Source organism: Sinohyriopsis cumingii, chromosome 3, assembly GCF_028554795.1.
Source record: "Sinohyriopsis cumingii isolate HCF-2022 chromosome 3, ASM2855479v2, whole genome shotgun sequence".
Taxonomy (NCBI): Eukaryota; Metazoa; Mollusca; class Bivalvia; order Unionida; family Unionidae; genus Sinohyriopsis; species Sinohyriopsis cumingii.
This window is the reverse complement of record NC_142963.1, coordinates 25,171,755-25,199,742: the sequence shown is the minus strand read 5'-3', so window position 1 is coordinate 25,199,742 and position 27,988 is coordinate 25,171,755. Positions and strand designations below refer to the sequence as shown.

The 27,988-nt window shown below is 39.3% G+C and overlaps 1 protein-coding gene across 4 annotated transcripts in view; it reads right to left on the bottom strand.

The window, feature by feature from the left end:
* The window catches only part of LOC149802562 (nuclear distribution protein nudE homolog 1-like), a 131,251-nt gene that overhangs the window by 55,023 nt on the left and 48,240 nt on the right, over positions 1-27,988 (bottom strand). The gene's annotated exons all lie outside the window — the stretch shown is intronic.

Here is a 27,988-nt window from a genome sequence, read left to right as displayed (position 1 = left end):
GAAAAAGTGCTAGGGTCAGCAATAAGAAACAGGGATGGTCAGCGAAACATTTCTTTGTGGTTCCAAATGAAACAAGCATAACAGAGGAATGATAAGCAATTTGCTCATGTACCCCTGGCTACCACTCCTACCCCATGATGGCTATGAGTCTAAAGTAAAATGAACCTCATGACTCTTCTGAAAATATTATAAGTAAAATGATTGGTCAACATGCATATATGATGATGACGAGCATAATACATATTATGTTTCACAGCAATCAACAAAAACTGCAAAAGCAGCTGCAGTCACAAAATTCTGCCATATGTTTCATTAAGCTTCAAGTAAAAATGAGCAAAAACTCTGCTAAAAAATATCACTGGAGCAAAAAGGTTTGTATTTTTTCAATATGTTCATAACAAATTTCAAAGCAATCTTCAAAAGGACTGTTGATCCACTGGACAAAAAGCCAGGAATCCATGATAAGTTCAGTTTCTTTTACATTTTATAAGATCTCTTGGTAATCTTAAGTATAGAGTTTATCAAGATGGCTGCTGTGGCAGTTGTGTTGGTTGTCACATCTGCACCACATTTATTTTAGGACCAGGAGTAGGTCTTAAGAGTCTTCTAGTGAAAACTTCTTGATCTGACAACATATGAAGATTCTGACATTCATTTATGGGTAGTTGTCACAACATTTTTATGGTGGCCCTTCTGGAGGGCTGACTGGCATAACTTTTAACTGAAACCAACTAGACATAACAGGATGTGTTCTGCTGAATACCCCATGCTGATATGAATTTTCATTCATGAGGAGTAGTGATAAGATTCTTATGATGGTTGCCATGGTGTCAATACAGGATGTCAGATTAGTTCCATTTTCATTTAGAACCAACAAGACAATCCAGAAAAATCCCATGATCATATGACTATTAATTCAGAAGTCATATTGATAACAAGATCACTAAGATGGCTACAGTGGCTGCCATACTGGATGTCTGATGGGACTATTGTGGTTTAGGCCCAACCAGACAACATAAGAAGTCATGTGGTGAAAACTTCATGTCAATATGACTTTCTATTCAGAAGGAATAGCTAAAACAAGATCTTCCGTGGCAACTATATCTACTGTCCAAACAACTCCATTTTCTTTATGACCATCTAGAGATCATAAGAAGCCTTTCTGTTAAAACTTAATTTCAGAATGATTTTCTGTACAGGAGAAGTATCAATAGCAAGATTTTCAAGACGGCCAAAGTGGTACCCTATTTTGATGTCCAAGTGGCAACATTTTCATCTAGGACCAACAAAATCATCGGATAAAAATGTGTGTAAAGTTTCTTGGAAGTTGTTTATTTGGATAACAAACCTGTGTTAATGGATGGATGGAACAGACAATGCAAAGAAGATAGTGGACAGTAAGCTCTTCTGGCCTATCATCAGCAGAACTAAAACAACTGAAAGTCAAGTTGCTTTCACAAGATTCTAACATGTCATTGAGTTGCAGAACATAAAGGGTGATGACTCTGATATGTTCTTCCTCAAAAGATGACCATAACAAATACAAAGTTTCATGATGGTCCATTTTAAACTGTGATATCAGTTGTATTCACAAGAGCCTATGATATACTACATCCAGCTCTAAATAAAAAAAGGCAATAACTTCAATAAAAATTGTGATTTATGATGTGCACATCTACATATAATAATTATAACATTTTGCAAACTTCATGGCAATCTACTAAATATACAACTATTTGCATTCAGACGATTCAACCACTCCGGTGGCCTAGTGGTTAGAGCGTCCACCTAGGATGCGGGAAGTCATGGGTTCCATTTCCAGCAGAGTCATACCAAAGACTTACAAAAATGGTACTAACAGCTGCCTCGCCTGATGCTCAGCACTAAGAGGTTAGTGGTAGGACTTGTCTACCTGGTGTCAGGGATAATGTGACTGGGTGGGACATCATGCTACATGTCTGCGGCATTATGCCCCAGTGCAAGACATCACTATGAACTGCCACACTGCAGACATTGTAGCAATATGACTGAAAAATTGTTAAAGCTACATTAAAAATCCAAATCACACACATACACACATTCAGAAGACTCTGCCATACTCTGCAAGCAAGTCACAATGGCAATAACCATGTAAACACTTTGATTTGATAATATGCATATCTTCAGGTGATGATCACAATATTTATAAAGTTTTATGCCAATCATTTAAGAGCAACTTTTTAGTTACAGTAATGTATTACCTACCACTTCTCCATTGATGGTAATATAATTTATGCACTACCCTTATGGTACGAGTGTTCACTATCATTAGCTGGTAGAATGTTGAGCTGTGAGTTGTGCCATTTACAATCTAGCCCAACTAAAAATGTTCCTTCTTACTGGTACACCAAAGATCAAAGCTAAATGAAAATGAAAAAGTAGTATGAGACCTCCTGAAGGTGACTCTCATCACATCATCCCTGGATGAAGATTCAGATGTGCCAAAGAAGTAGGACAGCTCTAGGTTCTTGGGCTGAATTCTCATGAGAATATCTTAATTAAAACCCTAACTGGGCAAGGAGTCTATACTGATCATCTCCAGCACAGATATGACTGAAACTGGAGATCTTGGTTGAAAGCTGAGCTACTGATGGGAGCTGATTTATGGCCAGAATCCCTATTTGGCAAGGAAGCAAAACCAAGTCCCAATCACTACTGAACCATAAACCGCTCTCTGCTACTGAAACAATATCAAGCTCACTCCTTCTCCAGGAGGCTAAAGGAAGCAGAAGACCTTACTCAAGGGAGAGATTCAAAACAAGCCTCACTCAACAGTTCCTATGGGGCTTGACAAGGCCCAAGGAACACATGATAGACTGCCACTGAAACTCAAATACCTGATGAGATCAAAAGATGCAGATGCAAGCTGATGGCATGACCTCTGGATACTCTCAGTGTGTTGAATTGGGCTTAACAGTGGGAAGTGAAAATTCTCGATACTAACAACAACAAAAATGATTTTTAAAAATGAAATCTGCCACCGCACTTAAGACCAACAGCTAAAATAATGATTTCCTACGGCCCCAATCAAAGCAGCTTCTCAACTTTGCATTAAAACAGTGAAAGTAAACCACCTCTGATCCAGAATGATACACTTAGTAACCTTGCTAGACTGTACTAGTGGGAAATCTGCCAGCAATGAGTCAAGCTTGTAGGTGGAGAATCTGTGGGCTGCTCTGAAGCTGAGATCCCCTGTGCTGTGACTCCCTGCAATAACCTCCTGGGCTCACAAACTAACAGGATGAGATTTCTGAACCATGACCATAGAGGCCACTGGGTGGGGGATACCAGAATAAGCACTTGCAGAATCAGTCTAAAAGGTGGGAAGACATATGTGAATTGACTAATAGACTATCTCAGAGTGAAGATGTTCAATACTTGGGCTCTCTGAACTGAGATGAAATTGGGTGGCTTGCTGTCCCATTCTGTTGCAAGTCCATTAGAGATTTCTGCACAGTTGAAAAAGTGGCTCTGCAACCTCCTGGTGCAGAGAACATTCCAAAATCCCAATGAACCATCTGAATAGTGACCGTGTGCCAAGATATTCCCTCTTGCCAGATTATGGTGGACTTGTGACTGTGATCTCTTCTACAGCTGCCATTTCTTAGTGTAGAAGGGTCCAAAACTTCCACACAAAGTAACAGGGAGATGAATACCTCTTTAATCCAGAGGTATACAAATTGAGACATGATTTTGTACAAGTCCAATACATAATGACCCTGTAAGTGTAACACCTCACTCAGGGTCAGAACACTGTCACAGCTCTGAGTTGTTTATGTCAAAAGACCCTTCTTCCTGAGATCAAGGCTTCTGAAGAACTACATCCTCTGGCTTCAGGTTAGCACCACAGCTCCAATCTTGCACAACATCACAAGGAACAACAGCTTGAATACAGTGTAGATTGGGAATCTGGTAAAAAGCCAGTCCTAACTGAGCCAAAGTAAACGTCCTAACTGAGCCAAAGTAAACTGGACAGGGCACAAGAAAAACTCCTTATGGGGACCAAATCTATTATGAGGTATCACAAGAAATTGTGTTTTGAGGCAACTATATGCATATCTTTAGTTTGAGAGGAAAAAACAAGTTTTTTGGTCACAATGAATAGAAAGCATTCACATGAGCAAACAAATGGCTGAAATTTGGTGGCAAACTGCCTGATACACAATGAATCTGAATATTTAGCTACTAATAATTGCCTTTTTAATGGCCTAAATGCTTTTTTGTGAATAAATGAAGAGTAATTAAAATCTCCTTTTCTGTGATTTCCACTCAAGAATTTATTTTAACAGTGGATTTAAAATTTTGAAAGGGGATGGGGGATACATTATTTCTGTGAGAATAGTATCCATGTATAAACTTCTGTGTGTGTGTGTGTGTGTGTGTGTGTATGTCTGATTTAAATTTTTAACACAGCTGTAAAACTTTTAGTCACATCGCTATGATGTCTGCAGTGTGGCAGTTTATAGTGATGTCTAGCACACTGGGGCATCATGCCACAGACATGTAGCATGATGTCCCACCCAGTCACATTATCCTGACACCAGGTCAACCCATCGTAACACCAACCTCTTAGTGCCGCATGCCAAGCAAGGCAGCTACTAGTACCATTTTTATAAGTCTTCGGTTTGAACCCACGACCTCTTGCATCTGAGGCAGACTCTCTAACAACTTGGGCACCAGAGAGGTCAAATACACTCCTTATATATGTGAATGATAAATAACTTATAATGAATAAAGATAAATCTTAGAAGTTCATCTTCATTGGCAGCTCATCTGCAGCAACTATGTTATGAGTATTGCACAGTGCACATAAGAGCTGCAGACATTACCAATGAATACCAAAACTGTCCAAAATTATAGTCAGCACAGTCTGCAAAATGCTTCTGATAACCAGACAATCAATGAAAGGGTCTCTTTGCTAATGTACTTGATCTAATCTAGTCCAGTGCTTAACTCATCCAACTGAACTTTCTTAAATATTAATATGGTTCCATTAAGCTCACAACCTATCAACTGTGTAATTTTCACCCACTCAGCTGTTTATAAAGGAGGATTCATTACCATTAAGGATATATAAACAAAGCCCCAGAGAAAACACTGCATTATGTATAGACACCGGACTAATGAACTTGACCATGAATTCATTCTGACCAGTGTCCTGTAACAAAATCAATTTTCATTCATGTTTTATACTCATTAAGATCCTTAATGCAAAAAAGGACCCACCTATGTCAATTACAGTATGTACATTATGGTAACAGTTTTAATGCAAAGGATCCCAAACAGAATACAAGGTTGACAGACTACATGTTACATATGTCCCCAGAAAAAATAGACAGATTTCATAGAAAAATGGGAATAAGCATTTATCTAGAATTTTATACTATTACACCATGTGAGTGCCATTACAAATGATTAATGTTTTGTCTTAACAGAGATTCCAAAAAGCTCTGTGCACTATGGGCATTCATACGGTAATTTATTCATCAATATCAAGCAACTATATAAATCCAATGATTCGTAAAATCAGGACCAGTACATTATGTGCTCTTGTGGGATTAATTACATGTAATTAAACTGCATCAATAATACAGGTGAATGAATCAATGGCAGGTGAACTAAGATTTCTTACATTTCATGCAAGCAGTTAACTTCAACATGCAATTCCATTACCAGCCAATAATGGCAATTTCATAAGAATGGCTTTTAAATTTGAATATTAGTTTCAACTATTGATTTAGTCAGGATAAAAACTGCTCAAAAGCTTGACAAGGAACATAGGGGACCTAAGACTGGGGTTTATGAAGCAATAGAGCTTTCCTGCCTTTTGGTCACTGATCCTTTGAAGTCTCTCAACCGCAATGCTGAATACAGGCTAAGCTGAATGGCAAGGCCTTTGGTAAATTCAACCGTGGAGAGCCATCAAATCCAAAATTCGTAAATTTATCATCTCACCTGCCACATGCAACCTTTAACTAAACAATTCTAGTAATCTTGACTTCTGCTCTTTTGAACTCTCCATTCTGATAACAATACATATATGGAAGCAGACTACTGCTAATAATTTACCCCTCCCCCAATAAACAATAATTCACCATGACCTTATATTTTTGATACCTCAATCTTTCACCCCCAAGTGTGGGCTCTGTACACTGGTGAATCTAGTTAGAAGTCTAATGCCAAGCCACAGACATATGATACATGTTTTTCCCAAAAAAGTATTTTTTTAAAATCACCACAATAACCTCAAGCTTTAATCTCCAAAACAGTAGCAATATTTATATCCTATGGTAAGCATCTTTACTTACATGATGTCCATTCAGTGGTGGCAATGAAAGATAGCACTGCCAGATCCAATAACTTTACCCATCGACTACCCACCTAAAATTTAAATAATGGTTCTGTGTAATCTTGACCTTTAACCTCCTTGGTCATCAACTTCTAGGAATATTCTTTTCTCCTTAAGGGAGCCACATTAGCTCAGTTGGAAGAGCTTCAAAACTTGTAATACAAGGGTCATATGTCAAATACCACCCAAATTTTAAATATGGGTTCTGTGTAATCTTGACCTTCAATTGGTCGTCAACTTCTAGGAATATTCTTTTCTCATTGCGGGAGCCACATTAGCTCAGTTGGAAGAGCTTCACCTTGTAATCCAAGGGTCACAGGTCAAATACCCACCCAGGCCAGCCAGTGTTTGCTAAATTGATTTGTCATTGGGAAGGGCACTTAGTTCCCATTTCCTTAGGATGATATAACTAATAAAGTATTAGAAGTGCAGTTAAAACCAGTACAAAATACATTCCTTGATGCACTTGTGGGCAAAGTCTGATGATGACTCCCTAGTGAATACTAAAGATAATGCCCTTTAAAAATATTTAACCAAAGGGAGACATTGGATGGACTGACTTAGAGACATTCTGATAATGACTGATATCTTTCATTGCAGAGAAGACAACTCTGAAGTAGAAAAGTGTCTGCTTGGGACTGGTGCTTTACAAAACAGTACAAAATACCGCAATATATTGGGGTTTTTCTTCATTTTAATGAATCTGAGCACTTTGAAGCAAATATCATGAAAATGGTATCCAATGCTTTTGGTAGTTAACGTCATGGTGGCTTAGCTGCTAGTGTGCCAAACCAGAATGGTACCAGTTCAAATCCAGATCAACCCAGTCAGCGATCTTGGTGTAAATCTGTGACAGGCATGTTACTCCCACTGCCTTTATATTTTATAACCTTCTGTAGCAACATTTCTTTTTTTACCACTCCTGGCAGATTAAGCTCTAAGTAATATTTACACCTTGCACACAGTTCTTTTATGCAAATATGTTCATTGATGTACATGTCTGCTTTAATTAAAGCTATCTCTGATGAAGAAAGTTCTTCCTTGAGAAGAGATAAGAGTTACATCCCTTTTCATTAGTGTTGGGGGACATTCAGTATATAAAACTTCTGTAAAGGCAGGCAAGGTTTCAGTTTATGCAACACAAAGAATATCCATATATGGTTTCTTTTGCTTTCCTATTCATCACAAGCCTGCAGCCTGAATAAGCAGTCGTTTGATCTTGGGGAGTTGAGCAACTGGCTAATCCGGATATTGTTTTTGATGTGTTTTGATCTTGGTGACTTGAGCAATTGGCTAATCCAGATATTGTTTTTGATGTGTTTTGATCTTGGTGACTTGAGCAACTGGGTAATCCAGATACTGTTTTTGATGTGTTTTGATCTTGGCGATTTGAGCAACTGGCTAATCCAGATATTGTTTTTGAGGTGTTTTGATCTTGGCGAGTTGAGCAACTGGCTAATCCAGATATTGTTTTTGATGTGTTTTGATCTTATTGACTTGAGCAACTGGCTAATCCAGATACTGTTTTTAATGTGTTTTGATCTTGGTGACTTGAGCAACTGGCTAATCCAGATATTGTTTTTGATGTGTTTTGATCTTGGTGACTTGAGCAACTGGCTAATACAGATATTGTTTTTGATGTATTTTGATCTAGGCGATTTGAGCAACTGGCTAACTCAGATATTCATTTTAGGTGTTAATAGCTGTTTTTAAGTCTAATTTATACAAGCTGGCTGACCACAGAGTCAGTCCTCTATTTTAGTGTCACTCTGTATGTAAGCTGTCAACAGGAAGTGAAATCAGTGTTCTGTCATGGTGCACAAGTCAGTGATGATTCTATTTAATTTATAATGTACAAAAGTGAGCAGAATACAGTAATCTTTATCAACAAACTTGGAAGAGAACAAAATATACACTTATTTTAAGCTTTTATTCAACAATGCACTAAAACAGCAATAATAGTAATAAAAATGACATTCAGTGCATGTTATTTGTTCAAAAACCAATTCTGAAAGGTGAACCGTTATAGAGAGGTCACCTGTGTACAAAGACCAGTTCTGCCTTCTCCCATGAGTGGTCACTATTGACATTTTTGACTAAACCAAGAAAGTTGGTCACAGTGGCCAATTATTTCTCTACCATGTATAACAAATAGCCCAGCTCAAAAGAAAATCAAATGACCTACCATCACTACCAGAATTACAGGACAGGTGCTTCATATTTTCATGGTCGTGGGTTCGATCTCCGGCTGATTCATACCAAAGACTTACAAAAATGGTACAAACAGCTGCCTTGCTTGGCGCTCAGCATTAAGAGGTTAGTGTTAGGACTGGTCAGCCTGGTGTCAGGATAATGTGACTGGGTGGGACATCATGCTATATGTCTGCGACATGATGCCCCAGTGCTAGACATCACTATAAACTGTCACACTGCAGACATCGTAGCAATATGACTGAAAAACTGTTAAAGCTACATTAAAAATCCAAATCCAAATCACATTTTCATGCAGTTAGATTCTATGTTTTTACTTTTATTCCTACTTTGCAAAGCAAGCAATATGTGGGATTTACTACTTCCTACTTGTGTATTAATTATATGTCCATCCTTCTCATTTGGGCTTTAGTTATCTTTTTAATAAAAACAAACTAAATATTCCAAGGACCCCTCTGGTAGCCAAGTGGTTTGAGCGACTGCCTCTGATGCAGGAGGTTATGGGTCTGATGGACAGCCAAGTCATAACAAAGACTTATAAAAATGGTACTAACAGCTGCCTTGCTTGGTGCTCAGCATTAAGAGGTTAGTGTTAGGACTGGTCTACCTGGTGTCAGGATAATGTGACTGGGTGGGACATCATGCTACATGTCTGCGGCATGATGCCCAAGTGCTAGACATCACTATAAATTGCCACACTGCAGACATCATAGCAATATGACTGAAAAATTGTTAAAGCTATGTTAAAAATCCAAATCACACACACAAACACACACCCATAAACTCAAGGTGAATGACCCAAAAGTTTTACTTGGGACCCAGTTATGTTACCCACTAAAAGTTCACAGGACTGCGTAACAATCATGTTAAATACCAATTAAACTGCACAGCTGGGATGTTTTTTTCTTTCAACTCAAGACAATTTATGTTCTGCAACTAATATAATAGATATAATAATACCTAAATTGGAGCAAAAAAATTGTGTGGGCTGGAAATTTTAATTTTAAAAAAAAAATCCCAATCCCCTTCTTTATATTAAATGGTTGGTTCCTAAAGGGGTTGTGACTGCTGTTTTACATGTATATTGTTGTACCTATATCGAGTTAGACAATCTATGCAATAAACTGGAACAACTCAGGCACTGTTCTGACATCCATTATGACTGCCATGGAATAACAAAATGAGGTCAAAGTTTAACAATGCAATTTCAACAAATCCCCAGCTGTTCCAGCTCCCTGATAATACATTCATAAATCACAATGATCAAATGTTATTATTATTTATGACCTGTCTACTCTGAATTACTTTTATGACTACATCAAAGCCTCAAAGTACATCCATATACATTCATATTTGTACCTGGATTACAGGAGGACCATTAATAAACCAATAAGTGTCTTTGCAACTAATAAATAAACCAATGAGGGTCTTTGCAATTAATAAATAAACCAATGAGGGTCTTTGCAATTAATAAATAAACCAATGAGGGTCTTTGCAATTAATAAATAAACCAATGAGGGTCTTTGCAATTAATAAATAAACCAATAAGTGTCTTTGCAATTAATAAATAAACCGATGAGGGTCTTTGCAATTAATAAATAAACCAATGAGGGTCTTTGCAATTAATAAATAAACCAAATAAGTGTCTTTGCAATTAATAAATAAACCAATGAGGGTCTTTGCAATTAATAAATAAACCAATGAGGGTCTTTGCAATTAATAAATAAACCAAATAAGTGTCTTTGCAATTTATAAATAAATAAACCAATAAGGGTCTTTGCAATTAATAAATAAACCAATGAGGGTCGTTGCAACTAATAAATAAACCAATGAGGGTCTTTGCAATTAATAAATAAACCAATGAGGGTCTTTGCAATTAATAAATAAACCAAATAAGTGTCTTTGCAATTAATAAATAAACTAAATAAGGGTCTTTGCAATTAATACATAAACCAATAAGTGTCTTTGCAATTAATAAATAAACCAATGAGGGTCTTTGCAATTAATAAATAAACCAATGAGGGTCTTTGCAATTAATAAATAAACCAATGAGGGTCTTTGCAATTAATAAATAAACCAATGAGGGTCTTTGCAATTAATAAATAAACCAATGAGGGTCTTTGCAATTAATAAATAAACCAATGAGGGTCTTTGCAATTAATAAATAAACCAATGAGGGTCTTTGCAACTAATAAATAAACCAATGAGGGTCTTTGCAATTAATAAATAAACCAATAAGTGTCTTTGCAATTAATAAATAAACCAATGAGGGTCTTTGCAATTAATAAATAAACCAATGAGGGTCTTTGCAATTAATAAATAAACCAAATAAGTGTCTTTGCAATTTATAAATAAATAAACCAATAAGGGTCTTTGCAATTAATAAATAAACCAATGAGGGTCTTTGCAACTAATAAATAAACCAATGAGGGTCTTTGCAATTAATAAATAAACCAATGAGGGTCTTTGCAATTAATAAATAAACCAAATAAGTGTCTTTGCAATTAATAAATAAACTAAATAAGGGTCTTTGCAATTAATACATAAACCAATAAGTGTCTTTGCAATTAATAAATAAACCAATGAGGGTCTTTGCAATTAATAAATAAACCAATGAGGGTCTTTGCAATTAATAAATAAACCAATGAGGGTCTTTGCAATTAATAAATAAACCAATGAGGGTCTTTGCAATTAATAAATAAACCAATGAGGGTCTTTGCAATTAATAAATAAACCAATGAGGGTCTTTGCAATTAATAAATAAACCAAATAAGTGTCTTTGCAATTTATAAATAAATAAACCAATAAGGGTCTTTGCAATTAATAAATAAACCAAATAAGTGTCTTTGCAATTTATAAATAAATAAACCAATAAGGGTCTTTGCAATTAATAAATAAACCAAATAAGTGTCTTTGCAATTAATAAATAAACTAAATAAGGGTCTTTGCAATTAATACATAAACCAATGAGGGTCTTTGCAATTAATAAATAAACCAATGAGGGTCTTTGCAATTAATAAATAAACCAAATAAGTGTCTTTGCAATTTATAAATAAATAAACCAATAAGGGTCTTTGCAATTAATAAATAAACCAAATAAGTGTCTTTGCAATTAATAAATAAACTAAATAAGGGTCTTTGCAATTAATACATAAACCAATGAGGGTCTTTGCAATTAATAAATAAACCAATAAGGGTCTTTGCAATTAATAAATAAACCAAATAAGTGTCTTTGCAATTTATAAATAAATAAACCAATAAGGGTCTTTGCAATTAATAAATAAACCAAATAAGTGTCTTTGCAATTAATAAATAAACTAAATAAGGGTCTTTGCAATTAATACATAAACCAATGAGGGTCTTTGCAATTAATAAATAAACCAATAAGGGTCTTTGCAATTAATAAATAAACCAAATAAGTGTCTTTGCAATTTATAAATAAATAAACCAATAAGGGTCTTTGCAATTAATAAATAAACCAAATAAGTGTCTTTGCAATTAATAAATAAACTAAATAAGGGTCTTTGCAATTAATACATAAACCAATGAGGGTCTTTGCAATTAATAAATAAACCAATAAGGGTCTTTGCAATTAATAAATAAACCAAATAAGTGTCTTTGCAATTTATAAATAAATAAACCAATAAGGGTCTTTGCAATTAATAAATAAACCAATGAGGGTCTTTGCAATTAATAAATAAACTAAATAAGTGTCTTTGCAATTTATAAATAAATAAACCAAATAAGGGTCTTTGCAATTAATAAATAAACCAAATAAGTGTCTTTGCAATTTATAAATAAATAAACCAATAAGGGTCTTTGCAATTAATAAATAAACCAAATAAGTGTCTTTGCAATTAATAAATAAACTAAATAAGGGTCTTTGCAATTAATACATAAACCAATGAGGGCCTTTGCAATTAATAAATAAACCAATAAGGGTCTTTGCAATTAACAAATAAACCAAATAAGTGTCTTTGCAATTTATAAATAAATAAACCAATAAGGGTCTTTGCAATTAATAAATAAACCAATGAGGGTCTTTGCAATTAATAAATAAACTAAATAAGGGTCTTTGCAATTAATACATAAACCAATGAGGGTCTTTGCAATTAATAAATAAACCAATAAGGGTCTTTGCAATTAATAAATAAACCAAATAAGTGTCTTTGCAATTAATAAATAAACCAAATAAGTGTCTTTGCAATTAATAAATAAACCAATAAGGGTCTTTGCAATTAATAAATAAACCAAATAAGTGTCTTTGCAATTAATAAATAAACCAAATAAGTGTCTTTGCAATTAATAAATAAACCAAATAAGTGTCTTTGCAATTAATAAATAAACCAAATAAGTGTCTTTGCAATTAATAAATAAACTAAATAAGGGTCTTTGCAATTAATACATAAACCAATGAGGGTCTTTGCAATTAATAAATAAACTAAATAAGGGTCTTTGCAATTAATACATAAACCAATGAGGGTCTTTGCAATTAATAAATAAACTAAATAAGGGTCTTTGCAATTAATACATAAACCAATGAGGGTCTTTGCAATTAATAAATAAACCAATAAGGGTCTTTGCAATTAATAAATAAACCAAATAAGTGTCTTTGCAATTTATAAATAAATAAACCAATAAGGGTCTTTGCAATTAATAAATAAACTAAATAAGGGTCTTTGCAATTAATACATAAACCAATGAGGGTCTTTGCAATTAATAAATAAACCAATAAGGGTCTTTGCAATTAATAAATAAACCAAATAAGTGCCTTTGCAATTAATAAATAAACCAATGAGGGTCTTTGCAATTAATAAATAAACCAAATAAGTGTCTTTGCAATTAATAAATAAACCAAATAAGTGCCTTTGCAATTAATAAATAAACCAATGAGGGTCTTTGCAATTAATAAATAAACCAATGAGGGTCTTTGCAATTAATAAATAAACCAATGAGGGTCTTTGCAATTAATAAATAAACCAAATAAGTGTCTTTGCAATTTATAAATAAACCAATGAGGGTCTTTGCAATTAATAAATAAACCAATGAGGGTCTTTGCAATTAATAAATAAACCAAATAAGTGCCTTTGCAATTAATAAATAAACCAATGAGGGTCTTTGCAATTAATAAATAAACCAATGAGGGTCTTTGCAATTAATAAATAAACCAATGAGGGTCTTTGCAATTAATAAATAAACCAAATAAGTGTCTTTGCAATTTATAAATAAATAAACCAATAAGGGTCTTTGCAATTAATAAATAAACCAAAAAAGTGTCTTTGCAATTTATAAATAAATAAACCAATAAGGGTCTTTGCAATTAATAAATAAACCAATGAGGGTCTTTGCAATTAATAAATAAACTAAATAAGTGTCTTTGCAATTTATAAATAAATAAACCAATGAGGGTCTTTGCAATTAATAAATAAACCAATGAGGGTCTTTGCAATTAATAAATAAACCAAATAAGTGTCTTTGCAATTAATAAATAAACCAAATAAGTGTCTTTGCAATTTATAAATAAATAAACCAATAAGGGTCTTTGCAATTAATAAATAAACTAAATAAGGGTCTTTGCAATTAATACATAAACCAATGAGGGTCTTTGCAATTAATAAATAAACCAATAAGGGTCTTTGCAATTAATAAATAAACCAAATAAGTGTCTTTGCAATTTATAAATAAATAAACCAATAAGGGTCTTTGCAATTAATAAATAAACCAATGAGGGTCTTTGCAATTAATAAATAAACTAAATAAGCGTCTTTGCAATTTATAAATAAATAAACCAATGAGGGTCTTTGCAATTAATAAATAAACCAATGAGGGTCTTTGCAATTAATAAATAAACCAAATAAGTGTCTTTGCAATTTATAAATAAATAAACCAATAAGGGTCTTTGCAATTAATAAATAAACCAAATAAATGTCTTTGCAATTAATAAATAAACCAATGAGGGTCTTTGCAATTAATAAATACACCAATGAGGGTAGTAGTGAAGGGGGGCACCCTACGGACAATGGGAATTAGCATTACAGGGACCCCTGGGTCACTCTACGGACAATGGAAATTTAACATGGAGAAAAATCGTGGGTCACTCTACGGACAAGGGGAATTAACATGGAGAAAATCGTGGGTCACTCTACGGACAAGGGGAATTTAACATGGCAATAAATCGTGGGTCACTCTACGGACAAGGGGAATTTAACATGGGATTTTTTTTTTTAAAATTTTTTTAAAAAAGGGGTAGGCAATTCAAAAGACTATCTCTTTTCGAGAAATATGGCTGGCCCTGAAAAGGGCCTTTGGTTTTTATGTTAATGTATTCATTAACATAAATGGCACCGCATTGGTCTTCTTCTTGTCCTTAGGCTGCGTCTTACTGTTGGTCCGTACATCAGCACTCTTTTCAGGCATCCTTGTCTTTCGACGTAGATCCTACGTATCCACAGGCTGGTGTTGGTCCTGTGGACAACGGTCCACTTCGATCGGACATACATGAGCAAGTCTGTCCGAAACATCATGGAAGACACAAGGGTGGATGACTCAACTGTAGTCCACATCTTGAAGCGACGAGAACAGGTGAATCAATGCATTGAACGGCGCTTATTTATAGGCGGAGGAAGGATTGAAACGGATTGAGTTCATTTACCAATCCGAACACGCGTTACAGAATTCAGTCAGCTCGCATCCAATCCGAAGAGAGCAGTCTGTGACGTCACGTAGTCTATTTAGATTCGCTAGCGCTTGTGTGCAGTCAATCTATGCGACAGTGATTCAACATGACGGAAACTCAGAAAACGATCCATTGGGGTGCACCAGCAGGGGAGACTGCCCAAGGGAACTCGGACTTACTTTCAGAAGAGGTGAATTGGGATTTTGTGGATTTTCTCTCCTCGCAAGAATTTGTTCCGGAACCTTCGTTACCTTCTTCATTACCGCAAGTGGAGAATTTTAGACAGAGACAGAAAGAAGAATTGGAGAAATTTATACAACGACAAAAGGAAGCGGAACAGGCTTTTCTCCTACAGCAACAGCAACAAGAAGAAGAGGTAAGAAAAAAACAACAGCAAGAAGAAGTAGCAGCAAAGAAACAAGAGGGTGAAAATCAAACGGTCACGGTACTGTTGGACATTTTAGCGGAGTTAAGAAGTCTGAAACAAATGTATCAGACTTCTTTATCACGACCGAAGAGAATACGACCTTCCCGAGCTAAACACGTCAACCCTGTGACTAAGCCTACCGTACCACCCTTAGTGATTTCAACCCAATCATTATCATCATCATCAACATTACGCAGTCCAGAAGTAGGCCTTGGCCGTGGCAAAGGCATAAGGCAGTTAAAGTTGATTGCTTAAACTCACCCTTTCACCATGAAGAAAAAGGCCCTTTTCAGGGCCACCCACATTTCTCGAAAAGAAATACAATTTCAATTTGCCAATAACTCAAAAAAAAAAAAATAAACCCCACCCATTTTACCCTTATTGTACGTGTCTGTCTATGAGTGCGTGAGTGTAGCTTCTTATTTTAAAATCACAACTCAAAGACACTTACCTTATATCATTCATTTATTCTTTTCTCCATTTTTTACAATCCAATTCACAATTCACAACACAACACTTTAATTAAAAGTTCATTGATTTCTTCTTTTCTCCTTGTTTAGTCTCTCTGTTTTTTGAATTTCTTCACCGTCACACTCTTTTCCTCTTCTTCCTCCTCACTTTCTTCCCTTCTTCTTTTTTTCTCCTGTTTCTTTTTCTTCACCTGTCTTCTTTCTTCGTCAGAAGAATCCCTCTCTTCCTCTGAACAATCCCTCTCTTCTTCTGAAGAATTCCTCTTTTCTTCTGACTCCTCTTGTTTCTTTTTTGGGCAATCTGGAGACCAATGTCCTTTTTCTTTACAATAATAACAGGTATCTTGACTTTTGTCTTTTTTATCCCCTGTTTTTTTTCTTTTTTGACGGTCTGGACACTCTGAAGACCAATGCCCTTTCTTCTGACAGATATAGCAAGTATCTTGACTTTTATCTCTAAAGGAAGGAGAGTAGTCCGTAGGCTGGTCTGAAGAGAATTTTCTAATGACCCCTCGCAAAGCTCTGACGAAACGTTCCATCTGGTCAGTCTCTTCCATCGTTGTGCTCGGCTTGAGAGTGAAATGAATAGTGAAAGGACAAGACACACACCCTTTTATATACGCTGGTCTGCTATGACTATAAAGTAGTTTATGGTGTTTGAACTTGAGTCATTTGACTTTTTGCTTTCAAGATGAAACGATCCCATTCATTCGAGAAGAAAGAAGAAGAAAGTAAGAGGCAGAAACGTGATCTATCGCCTCGTACCAGGGCTGAAATCTTGGCACAAATTCATGCCAGTGATTTTGAAGAGGACATGAGTGAACCAGAATTTGAAACCTCTAAACCAAGTTCACCACCCTTTGTCAACCCTGAAAAGTACTATTCCATTCGAGAGACGGAAAAGCGCTCCTCTAGAAAATTTAGAACCACGGCTTACAAATACACGGTGAAGTTTAAAGATTTCAAGGCTGAAGTGCCGTTAGAGAAACCAGAAGTGTTCATCACCGAGGTGTGGGATTCTTTGCTCACTTCACTCAAGCAGCAATGTCAACCCAAAGAAGACGATCGCTTGAGACTTTCCATACAACACGACGGTTTGAAATCCCCTGTTTGGATCGAGTTTAGCACCCCTGCAGAATTGACTGCTTCCAAAGTCATGGACAAGATTCAACACGTACAACAATCTAATGATCAGTTTGACATCACCGATGGTAAAGCCACACTGGACATGACCCACGTCTCTCCTCCTCAAGGGACAGGACGCAAAAAGATGTTATTGGTGGACGACCTTCGCAACACCAAAACGAGTCTCGTCCGAATTAACAACCCTCATGACCAGATGTGTTTAGCCCGTGCCATCGTGGTGGGACGAACCTATGCCAACAAGAACGACACGGTAGAATGGAAAAGAACCTGGGACACTATTCAACGTTCCGACCGAGCCAAACAACGAAATGAAGCAGAACTCCTGTTACAACAAGCCGGATTGCCCAAAGACACACCCTGTGGCATTCCAGAGATGCAAAAATTGCAAGATGCCCTAGCTCCACGATACACCTTGAAAGTGCACCCTCAAGAAGTGCGCGGACCTCTGTTGTTTCGAGGCCAAGACTTTAAGGACGGAAAATACATTCACCTTTATCATCACGATGACCATTTCGATACCATTACCAGTATCACTGGATTCCTGAGATATGTTTATTATTGTGAGAAATGTGACCATGGTTATAATAATCGAGAGCAACACAAACATTGTGGATGGAAATGCTCAGGATGTTTGGCCTCTCCACCCTGTCTGAGCGAAGAACCAGTGCCTTGTTCCACTTGTCTGCGCACGTTTGTCAGCCCTAAATGTTACCAACAACATTTGAAGACGCAAGGTTCACAGAAGAAATGTGCTTGTCAACTGCTGAGACTGTGCTCTACGTGTGAACAAGTCATACGTACCAATAATACCAAGGCACACGTATGTTCAGGAAAGAAAAAATGTCACATTTGTCACCACATCGTGGACTTGGAACACCAATGTTACGTGCAAAAATACCAACCCCCACCAGAGAAAGAGGACGGTCACAAGAAGAAAGGCAATTTCATCTTTTTCGATTTCGAATGCATGCAAGAGACTGGCATTCACATCCCTAATTTCTGCGTGGCTCATCGAGCGTGCGAGAAGTGCATTCAAGAACCTATCTTCAGTCATTGCCCTCACTGCAGCAAGATTCCTGGAGGGCGTGAAAAAATCTTTCGGGGACCAAATACGTTAGCCGATTTTGCCCAATGGGTCTTAGACCCCGTCGACAAGACGTGGAGCCAAGAGGACATCGAACGTTACGGAGATTGTCATCGTCATGCCACGGTGATGGCTCACAATTTTTCCGGATACGATGGACAGTTTCTTTTGAGGTACTATACGGAACAAGGCACCGAGCGTCCTAAAGTGACTTTGAACGGGGCCAAAATCATTTTCATGCAAGTGGGACAAGTACAGTTTAAAGATTCGATGAGCTATTTGGCCATGCCTTTGAGTCGAATGCCTAAAACGTTTGGAATGACAGAAATGGCTAAAGGGTACTTTCCACACTTTTTCAATACGGAAGCCAATCAACATGCCGTTCTACCCCATTTACCTGAGGCTCACTATTACGACCCCGACAACATGCGTACCGAACAACGAGAAGCTTTCTACGCTTGGTACCAGGCTCACGCCTCGGACCCTTTCGACTTTCAGGAAGAAATGCTAAAGTATTGTCGTTCCGACGTGGACATTTTACGGCGTTGCTGTGGAAAATTTCGAGAACTGTTCATGGAACACGGAGGGGTCGATCCTTTGAAAGAAGCTTGCACCATTGCCAAAGCGTGTTCCTTAGTGTATCGACAACGATTCATGCCTGAAAACACCGTGGCTGTCATCAGTCCTCAAACGACCCACTTTGTCAAACGTCAATACTCGGTCAAAGCCCTACGTTGGTTACATTACTTGTGCGACAAGGAAGACAAGTGGATTCAGCATGCCCGCAACGGAGGGGGCGAAAAGACCATCGGAACGTATTCGGTCGATGGCTGGGACTTAGAAAACCCCAAGATCGTGTACGAGTTTAACGGTTGCTTATTTCACGGATGTCCCGTCTGTTACCCTGACCGTGGTACTAAAAATCAGTTTTTGCAACGAACCATGGAAGACTTGTACCAGGACACTTGTCAGCGACGCCTAAAGTTAGAACAGGAAGGATACCAAGTGGTGGAAATGTGGGAACACGAGTACGATCACCGTATGAAAACCGATCCCGAGTTTAAACGTCTCGTGGAAAGTTACAAGCTGATGGACCCGCTGAACCCGAGGGATAGTTTGTACGGAGGAAGGACCAATGCCACCTGTTTGCTGTACCAAGCCGACGAAGAGAAAGGAGAAGAAATCAAATACTTGGACGTGTGTTCGCTGTATCCCTACGTGTGCAAATATTGTCGCTTTCCTGTAGGGCACCCGCAATTGTTGACGGAACACATCGACCTGGTCAACATTCGACAATACGAAGGCTTGATCAAGTGCAAAGTTTTGCCTCCCACGAACCTATACCATCCCGTCTTACCTCACCATTGTCAAGGCAAACTGATGTTTCCCTTGTGCCGTACTTGTGCCGAAACGTGCAACCAAGACCAGCCTTGTCAGCACAGCCAGGAAGAACGGGCCTTGACGGGAACCTGGGTCAGCGTGGAATTGTTCAAAGCTCTGGACATGGGATACCAACTGTTAGAAGTGTACGAAATTTGCCACTTTCCCAAGACACAACAGTATCGCAAGGGTGACCCCACGCAGAAAGGCATTTTCGCAGACTACGTGGATGCCTTTTTGAAACTGAAGCAAGAAGCTAGCGGCTATCCTTCCTGGTGTCACACTCCCGAAGACCAAATACAATTCAAAGAGAAATATTACGAACAAGAAGGTATCACTTTAGACCACATCGAGAAAAACGAAGGCAGGCGATCGTTTGCCAAAGTGATGTTAAATTGCTTGTGGGGTAAAATGGCACAACGACCGTGTTTACCCAAGACGGAATATTTGACAGAACCTTCCCGCTACTTCCAGATGATTCACGACAAAACCAAATACATGAAACACGTGGACGTCGTTCGAGAGAATTTGATCTTGGTCAATTACGAAGAAGATCTGGACTTTGTACAAGACGACCCTTTTGGAAATGTCATCATTGCGGCTTACGTGACAGCCCATGCTCGCTTAAAATTGTACGAAGCTTTAGAACTGTTAGAAGAACGCGTCCTGTACTTTGACACGGACAGTTGCATCTACATCCATCACCCGATTCAACATCACCCTAGCATCGAAGGAGACCGTTTAGGAGCCTGGACAGACGAGCATCCCGACGACAAGATTCTAAGTTTTGTCAGTGGCGGTCCCAAAAATTACGGCTACCAATACCGGGACAAACAAGGAGAAGTGCACACGACGTGCAAAGTGAAAGGACTGACTCTGAATTATCGTACCAGTCGAGTGGTCAACTTTGGGGTAATGAAAGAAGCCTTGCAATCGGGAGAGGATGGAAACTTTAAAGTGACCACTCACCAACCGAACAAGATTGTACGTTTACCCACTCATCACATCGTCAGTCGGCCCTTGGAAAAAGTCTATCAAATCGTGTACCAGAAGCGAGTTCGACTTCCCAATCATTTCACCTTACCGTACGGTCACGTCGGTATTGGTCTGTATATAAAAAAGGAACCCTAGGCAAGATCGATAGTTCATTGTGACTACCAAGACCGAGCGAACAAGATGAATACTTTGAAAAAGACATCGTTCCAGTTTGGGGATTGTAAAAAAGTTGTATCTTCCTCTAGTGTGACTAATACTGGATGGATAAGACCCATGCATTGCGACGGAAAATGTCCGGAAGGAAACTGCGATTGTCCATGTGGTTACCATTGTAATTGCGTAACGGAGTTTGCAGACGAGTGCGATTGTGAGCCTTGCGATGGGACCGATGCTGCACGTTGTGACCTGAGTGATGCCGTAAAGCATCATGGGAACTTTGTTTTCACTGCCCCTGTCATGGAAAGTGATGCTGTGCGTGTCAAACCTGAGGGATGCGAAAGCGATGCCGCTCGTCCTCTTAGACATTTTACCGGGTTTAAAGGGGAATGTTCACCTTCACGTCTACCCCCCTACGGATGTCATCCAGCCCTGAGCAAACTCCTGTTCATGTCACCCAACCCTTATCGAAACGAACCTGTGAAAGACGAATATTCGTTTCCTGTGCGTTTGTCGGAATACTGCGACTTTGAAAATCGTCTTCAATCGTTCAAAGGAAAATGGCCAAAGTATCTGGGAGGACCGACCCCCGAAGAATTAGCCAGAGCCGGATTTTTCTACTTGGGCGAAGGAGATAAAGTCAAGTGCTTCAGTTGCGGTGTGTCACTTCACCACTGGGAACCGCAAGATTCGGCCTACGTTGAACATGCTCGATGGTCACCGAATTGTCATTACTTACCCTTAGTGGGACCGAGACATTGAAGAAACTTTTTACCATAATCATCTGTTCATGGATACTTTACAAGAGAACATTCGTGCTTTGCCTGTGGAGTTGAGAGAACGCATTTATCGAGAGCTGGTCAAAATACAAGTGAAACGTAAAGAACAATTGCATCCGTTACGTCACCGGTGTTTGAACCACTGGTACCTGAAGGCTATACAAGGACTGATTCAATTGAAAGTGTTCCATTGGGCAGACATTGATCAACGACCTCCTGGTTATAAAAAGGAATGGTTTGGTATTGACGATTCTATCTACTACATTGTAAACGTACTGCATCGAATTCCAGAGGAAGAGTTAACGAATTACCAACATCTTTCACGCAATGTCAACTTGGTGAAAGAGGAAACTTCTGAACGAATTGTAATGTGTAGATTAGTGACTCAACGATTTAAATTCGACACTGAAGTGAAACCATGTTTGTGCAAAGAGTACATTTCTTGTGTCAGACCAAAGAGGATTTAGTATGACCTATTCATGGATACTTTACAAGAGAACATTCGTGCTTTGCCTGTGGAGTTGAGAGAACGCATTTATCGAGAGCTGGTCAAAATACAAGTGAAACGTAAAGAACAATTGCATCCGATACGTCACCAGATCTTTAACCACTGGTACCTGAATGGTATAAGAGAACTAATTCGTCAGAAATTCTTTCAATGGTCAGACATTGTTCAAAACTTTGAGGTCGCTAATGATCGACATGTTCATGATTATGGTTACTTCGAGATTCACCTAGTGCAACGCATTGAGGAAGACAAGTTAAAGGATTACCAACATATTTTACGTGGAATCTACTTAGAGGAAGAGGAAACACCGAAACGAACTCTGACGTTTCGGTTACAGTATGCAAGATTTAGATTCCCTACTGGAGAACGAAGATCTCTGGCTAGAAAGTACGTGTATTGCATCCGAAAAAAAGAGAATATAAAAAGAGGCTGTCATGCCACGGTTTATGTCACATGTCATCCAACAGATTCCGTGGAAGGAACTCAATGACCATATTCAAACCGTGGATCATTACCATCAATTATTACAAGAACTGTATCCATTCAATTTTGGACGACAAGTGGTGTGTGTCTTAGTGACTTGTTTTCTGGGATTTCGTTTACCAGCCGATTCTTTGTGGACTCTTTACGATCAGTACTTACCACCTCCATGGCCTTAAATGGTCACGAAAAACTCCTTTTGTTCAAAGCCTTGCGTTTTCATCTGGATACTTCTCGACCTCAACAGGAAAAAAAGATTCGTCAACTTTTAGCGACCCAAGACGTGTATGACGATGTGTGTGTAGCTTGTGACTTACACCCTCATTGGACAGATGTTCGTGATTGGAAAAAGGGGGGTTTTGAGGCTTGGACCCAAGAAGTGGCCCAGTATGCACAAGAGTTGTTCAAGGAAAAAAGTTACTTTTCAACCTGTGTTAGTGACGGTGCCAGAAGAACCCGTCACCGAGAACAACCACTCGCTTCAGGACAGGACTGTCATGGACATGCCTGAAAGGTCATTCCGGGAGGACACTTGTGTGACAATACCTCATGTAGAGACTGTAAGAACATTACACACTGTCCCTAGGACATCTTGGTTACCCAAAACATGTTGTACAGACACTTGTTTATATTTCACTTTGATCGCTTTGCTGTGTTTTATATTCCTGTACATCACTATTTGGGTTGTATGTATTTTTGTCTTTCGTGTTCATATTTGAAACATTCAATAAACGTGTTCTGAAAAAGTATATAAACTCTTGTCTTGTTTGTTTTTCGTGTCACAAGTGACATTTCTCACACCATGGCTACCTCTGCTGTCTCTGCTCCCTCTTCCTCTACTGTCAAAGTCATCGACGAACACTTAGATCGTGCCAGTTGGGAGGCTTTGTATCTTCGCCATCCCTTTAACATGCTCATTGCTGGACCTAGCGGTTCTGGCAAAACCGAATTCGTCAAACGTTTGATCGAACATAAACATCATTTGATCGATCGACCCCCTCAACGGATCGTGTGGTGTTACAAAGAGTGGCAATCGGCGTACAACCTCTTGCGAGAAAGTCAAGGCGATTCCATCGTGTTTGTGGAAGGCATTCCTAAAGAAGACGATGGCATCGTCTCTGACTCCCGTCTAACCCATTTGGTCATTTTCGACGACATGTTAGGAGAAGACGAAGAAGAAATTAAATTGTGGTTCACGCGCAAAGGGCATCACCGTAATGCCAGTGTCATTTACATCACCCAAAATTTGTTTCAACAAAGTAAAGCCCATCGCACCATCAGTCTCAATGCGCATTACGTGGTCTTGTTTAAAAGCCCTCGAGATAAATCGCAAGTGCAAGTCTTAGCCAAACAGTTAGGAACGCCTTGGCTGACTCAGGCGTACGACGATGCCACTCAAACGCCACACGCCTATTTACTCGTCGATTTGAAACCTACGACCCCCGAGGATTTGCGATTTCGTACCCACTTGTTTCACCACTGGTGCCAAGACGGAGGGCCTGTCCTGTACACGTCTCCGTCCTCGACTTCATTTCACTCCTCCCATGAAAAAAATCTATAAAAACCTCAGACCCTTTTTCGTCTGTCTCACACAGTGTGAACATGACGTCCCTTCAGTCGCATCTTCCCGTCAAATTGATTCGTGCCTTGTATGGCATCAGCCGAGAAAAAGATCCACAAACACGAGCTCATGTCTTAGAAGCTAGTCTCAAAGAAGTCTTACGATGGTTCACGGTGACGGCACGTCAATTACTCCAAGGAATCATTCAGATTCCTCATCAAACCCAACGCTTTTTCGATCGAAACAAAGTCGCTTTGGTCCAACTGGCCGATCCCCGCATCGACACTCAAACCAAAAAACAAATCATTTTGAAACCTGGAGGGAGCGGTACTCTAGGAGGGGTCATCATTCGCTCACTCTTAAGATGGGATCCTAATGCCCCCAAAGTTATCCCTAAGACAAAAGTTCAACGAAGCCCCAAGAAGAAAAAGAAAAAGACCAAGTCCCCAAGAAGAACTTCTCCAGTGGCAGGACCCTCCTCTTACCAGACACCACCACCATCACCCCGGAAAAAGAAAAGAAGCCCCCAGAAAAAGAAACAGAGAAAAAGTCCCCAGAAAAAGAAAAGTCCACAGAAGAAGAAGAAAACTAGTCGCAAGAGAGGCACTTCGGCCAGGACGCAACCTTACACTCGCAAGCCACGACCTGCCACAGCGTCTCCGGCAGCCTCACGTTTGTCCACTTCTCCGTTGATGTCACCAGGAACTGAAGAGTACTTGGAGACGTTGATTACACCAAGAACTTCTCCGTTGATGACTCCCAAAAGAACTTCCCCAGTGGCAGGACCTTCCCATTTAGCGGCAGTGGCTGCTGCTCACAAAGTACCTTCTCCCAAAATCAAAGTCCAAGAAAGATCGGGCATGTTACAAAGTTTACTGGATTTGTCCAAACAAGAACTGGCTCGATTTAGTCCGTTACGTACCCCTGCACGACGTGTCATGCCTGTCCTCAAACTGATAAAACGTAAAGACAATCAGTGGCGACGCGTTCCAGTATAAAAAGACCTGTGACCAAGTCGGGGTATCAGTGAACTTGTAAAAGATGTCACCTCCAAAAAGCCACAAAAGAAAGAGACAAAGGCAGACGCGTCATCCGACAAAGCGCTTAGCCAAGCATCGACGTTACCCTAAAAAAAGACACAGTCGTTCCAAGAAAAAGAGGCGCCAACAAAGGGGAGGATTCCTTGGCGATTTTCGGAAAAACATTGTTACCTTTATGACAAAGCGATAGTCCCAAAAAAAGATAAAAGGGTGTGCGTTAAGTCATCGACGTTAGTGTCTGTTCGGTGAATGTCCCGGAACCCACAAGCAAAAAAATGTCACCCTCCAGAAAACCCCAAGGAAAAAAAAGGAAAGGACTGCCACCACGTTTAGCCAAACATGGGGACATGTTATCTGTCCTGTCCAAAGCTTCTCCACCCCTACGAAAAAAACTCATTCAAACAGCCTCCAAAGAGGTCATCGATACCGTGTGCGAATGTTGTTTGAACGTTTTGAAAGGCACGATCCCTTTGTCCAAACACCAGAAACAATGCTTAGGCAAACATCGTCACGTTCTTCGGAAAATGGTTCAAAAGAAAATTCCCATTCGTCAAAAAAAGAAGATGTTGGTCCAACGTGGAGGCATTTTACCTCTCTTGTTAGGCCCCATACTAAAAGGAGTCTTGGGAACCATGTTGGGAGGACTGATGGGAGCAAGATAAAAAGGCCTTCGGAAGTCCCAAGATCTCAGAATTCACCCCTGACAACCCCATGGAAGGACGAAAACTAGCTTTAGTGCCTTACAAACGATGGATGGAATACCATCGGTGGCAAGAACAACGCACCCCGCATTTACCTCCCAATCCCAATTTGAGCGAAATGTCCCAGTTACAACACGAATTGCAGTCCTTGATGGATCGTCAAGATTTGTCCGAAACAGAAAAATCGCAAAAGTATGGTCAACTCTTGCAAAGACTGCAACTCTTTCACCAGAAAGCTTTAGACGAAACAGCTTTACCCACTCTAAAAGATTTTAAGACCTTGATGAAAAGTCCAGCACCATCATTACCACCACCACCACTACTGTCATCCCCAACCGTCACCAGAGATGCTACCCCACAAAGACCTGAGGAAGAAGAGACGCGCGAAGTGTTTCAAACACCGTCAGCAGCTCCCATTTCGAGTAAGATTGCAGGATCCTTGTTGACCCCGTCCCCCACACCCCAACGAGAAGAAATGAAAGCTTGGGTTAAAAAGATGATGTCCACGCCTTCTTCGACAGAAGTGAAAAAGAAAGAAGGGAAACCAGAAGTGAAAAAAGAAAAGAAAACCAAAGCCATTCCATTGCCACCTCCACCACTACCTTCGACTTCTACTCCCGTAGCCCATCGGACACGTAAATCCGTTTCCAAACCACCCTTTCGACCCACCCAAAGTAGCATCACCGAAGAGTGGGTAACTTATTAACACAAAAATGGAAAAAGTCTTAGCCAGCATTTACTACGATCCCTCGCATCCTGCAGGTTACGCAGGAGTTCAAAAATTGTATCGTGCTGCCAAAACGCGACTGAAAAGTCTCCGTTTACCTCAAGTGCAACGATGGTTACAAGAACAAGCTACCTACACTTTACACAAACCCATTCGACGCAAGTTTGCCAGAAGTCGCACCCGAGTGGAAGGCATCGATCATCAATGGCAAGCCGATTTAGCCGATGTCTCTCATTTGGCCAGCTACAATCGTGGTTACAAATATTTGTTTTGTGTCATCGACGTCTTTTCCAAATTTGCCTGGGTCGTGCCCTTGACTTCCAAATCCAACAGCGAGTTAGTGCGAGCCCTGCAACGGGTGTTGAAACAAAGCGGTCGTCGCCCTCTTCGATGGCAAACGGACAAAGGCACCGAATTTCTGAACCAAGCTTTCCAAAAAGAATTAAAGAAACGTGACATTCATTTTTTTACCACCGAGAATCCCGAAACCAAAGCCAGCATCGTGGAACGTTTTCAACGCACTTTGAAAGAACGCATGTGGAAATATTTTACGCATCACCACACTCTGAAGTACATCGACATCTTACCGCACCTGGTGCAAGCGTACAACCAATCTTACCATCGAAGCATCGGACGTGCTCCGCAAGACGTGACTCCCGACAACGAAGTGCTGGTGTTCGAGCGCCTGTTCGGTACGTCCCCGACGAGGGCTGTCCCCAAGAAAAGTGGAGAGTTGACCGTAGGAGATTGGGTGCGCATTGGCAAAACCAAACGCACTTTCGACAAAGGTTACTTACCTAACTGGACGACCGAACTGTTTCGCGTCACTGGACGAGTGCATGGCCGTCATCCTGCCGTCTATAAATTGGAAGACATGAACGGAGAAGTACTCAAAGGAACGTTTTATTTGCCCGAGTTACAACGTGTCACCAAAAAAGAAGACGACGTGTACGACATCGAAAGCATTCTCGAACGCAGAACCCGTAAAGTGGGCAAACGACGTGTCAAAGAAGTCAAAGTACGTTGGAAAGGATATCCACCCAGTTTCGATTCTTGGATCGACGCTTCGCAAGTCATCGACTATAAAAAGAAGAAGTGACCATCATGCCCTTTCACACAGCAACAGACGCAGCTACGTCGACCAGTCCTTCTTCCCCTAGTTCTTCTGTGCAAGATTTACAAAAACAACCCTTGTGGGTGTGGTGTGGAGAACGTGTGCCTAAAACGCAAATCGTCTTTTTCTGCCAAATCTTCGTGG